Here is a 2,949-nt window from a genome sequence, read left to right on the forward strand (position 1 = left end):
CGCGAGGGACCAAAGTGCGGGACAGAGGTCAGGACCGAAGTGATTTCCCTTTCCTTAACCACTACTATATATACCCCGAAAGAAACCCCCAGGCCAAGCCCCAGGCAAGGCGCGAAAGAAGAAAATAGGCAAATGAAGTGCCTGAAGACCAAGCCGTTAGTTCGACAATCCAAACAACCGAGACGAGAGAGGGAAGGGGAAAAACAAAAAAGGAGCTGGGTAACGACCGTCACCTCCTTCGGTGGTTATCGCGACAATTTGGAGACATCGGCAAGAGGAAAGAACATAAGAAAAAAATAAATTAAGGAAAGGATACGGAGAAAATTCGATAATGAACAGTTGTGCTAAGAACTGCGCATTTCGGCCATAACATATTTACAATAATTAGGTTTAAAAATAAATAAATAGCTATTTTAGCTTGGCGACTTCAACGCCATACAAGTTGTGAGTCGTGGTAAGAATTACGTTCATGGTTATAAAAATAACCAAGTTCACATTATCACCACAGTCCTTGACTGGTGGTTGAACTTGTAGAAATAACATAAATAAATGAAAAAAAATACGTCTGCGGGATGTAACCGCACGTGGCACACGGCGGGGACTTCATCTCTGGCGGCTCGTGATGCGTTGGCCGAGGTTCATGGAGATGACATCATCCTTAGAGTCGGGAGTACGCGTACGCAGCCGTACACTACAACTATCATTATTATTATCATTATCATTATCATTATTATTATTATTATCATTATTACTATTATTATTATTATTATTATTATTATTATTATCATTATTGACATTGTTATTGATATAGTCATTTTTATTATTATTATCATTATTATCATTATTATTATTATCATTGTTATCATTATTATTATTATTATTATTACTATTATTTTTGTTATCATTATTATTATAATTATCAATATTATTATCATTATTCTTAATACTATTATTATTATCATTGTTAATATTATTATTTTTTTTATTATTGTTGTTATCATAATTATTATCATTACTATTGTTTTATTGTTGTTATTACTTTTATCATTATTATTATTATCATTATTGTTATTATCATTATCATTATCATTATCATTATCATTATCATTATTATTATCATCATCATTATTATTATCAGTATTATGGTGATGATGATGATGATGATGATAATAATAATGTCGATGATTTTAATATTACAATTACCATTATTACCAACATTATCATTAACACTGTCATTGCTATTAGTAGTAGTAGCATTATTACTATTTCTATTATCATTACTATATTTATTGTTATTATTTTTACTTTTATGATGATGATGATGATGATGATGATGATGATAATGATGATTTTAACATTAAAATTTTTAATATTATTACAAACATTATCATTTACATTATCATTGCTATTATCATTACAAGTGTTATTCTTATCTCAAGTATAATTATTATTGTTTTTATAATTATTACTATTAATCAGCACTGTGAATACCTTATCATGTTGATCAGAAATTGTACATCATACAACACTTTACATACGTACGGATAATTTACAAATAAATGAATCTGTTAAAAGGTACTGAGAAATTAATTTTGAAAATAATTCATTATGGTGATTAATAATCCTGTCTTCAGGTGAACTACAGGTCATCCGTATCTCAGGATGATATGCATTTTTCTGTACTCAATAAACAAAAACTCATTATCCCTAGAATTAGATATCCACATTATCAAAATATATTAGTACATAATAAGTGGTTATTCAACAATTAGTTTTTATTTCATATCAGTAACTCGACATTTCTTTGTGCATATGTGTATTTCATTTAGTTATCATTATTGTTTTCCTGCAAAGACTTTGATTTATACTTAGTTTATAAGGTACATAAAACAAAGTTTGTGGCAATTTTTCTTTTTTCTCTACTTTACTTCGGAAGTCCATTCTGGGAATATTCTTCTGGAGGCAAGAGATCACGCCGTCATTATAAAAAAAAAAAACATAAGAGGGAGTGTGATATAAAGTTGTGGTGAGGGAAACTGGCTGTTATGGTACAATGGGCGCCTGGCACTACAGATGAGTTTCATTTTTCATCCTGTTCCAAACTTGTGTCAAGTTGTAGAAGAAGAAGAAGGAAGGAAGCGAAAATGACAGATCTCTTTTGTTTCAAAGAAAAATGTGTCATCGACTTTTTCTTAACTTCGATCGTGTGATATTAGAAATTATAGATTTAATACAAGTACGCATTTCCCACCGCATGTCACTTCTATGCTGCCAATACCTCTCGAGTCTTCCCGCACTTTTGATATCATTGTATTTTGCAATCTAAATATTTCAATATTTAATTTCAATTACCGATATGATTGCTACGCTTACTAACATCTGTAATAATTTAATATTCTTATTAGCATCTGTAATTCTTATCCTAGAATTCATCACCTGAAAGGTTCCTTCAAGTTCATAGTAATATGCTGAAGTCCTTGTATTAAATGTTACATATACATAAATTCATTTCTTTAGATACCTTTAATACATGTGTACAGATGCTCAAACATCTGAATTACATAAAACCTAAATCTAATTTCTTCCATGCGCCTTTTACATCAAACATCCCCAAAACGTATTCCCCTCATATCTTCAAAATAATTGACTTCTGTACCATTGTTTCAAACTGTTGCACCGAATCCCTCCATACTGTCTCCATTCCTACGCAGCGCACGTAGCCGAGTACACAAGCGTATTTTCGGGTTAAGGGAAATCATCGTCCTCCGCTCATCCTGAATTCCGCTCACACCTCCCGAACTTTGCCGGAAGGCGTGGGGCGTCCTGCGCCTCTCCTCCTCGTCTTTCTCTGAGCCTTGAGCGGGCGGGTAAACATCAAGCAGAAGGATGCGGAAACAAGAGAAACCGGAGACAAAATGGAAAATTTTTTGGGTAAATTTTGAAAAATTT

Source organism: Penaeus vannamei, chromosome 30, assembly GCF_042767895.1.
Source record: "Penaeus vannamei isolate JL-2024 chromosome 30, ASM4276789v1, whole genome shotgun sequence".
In the NCBI taxonomy this organism is placed as follows: Eukaryota; Metazoa; Arthropoda; class Malacostraca; order Decapoda; family Penaeidae; genus Penaeus; species Penaeus vannamei.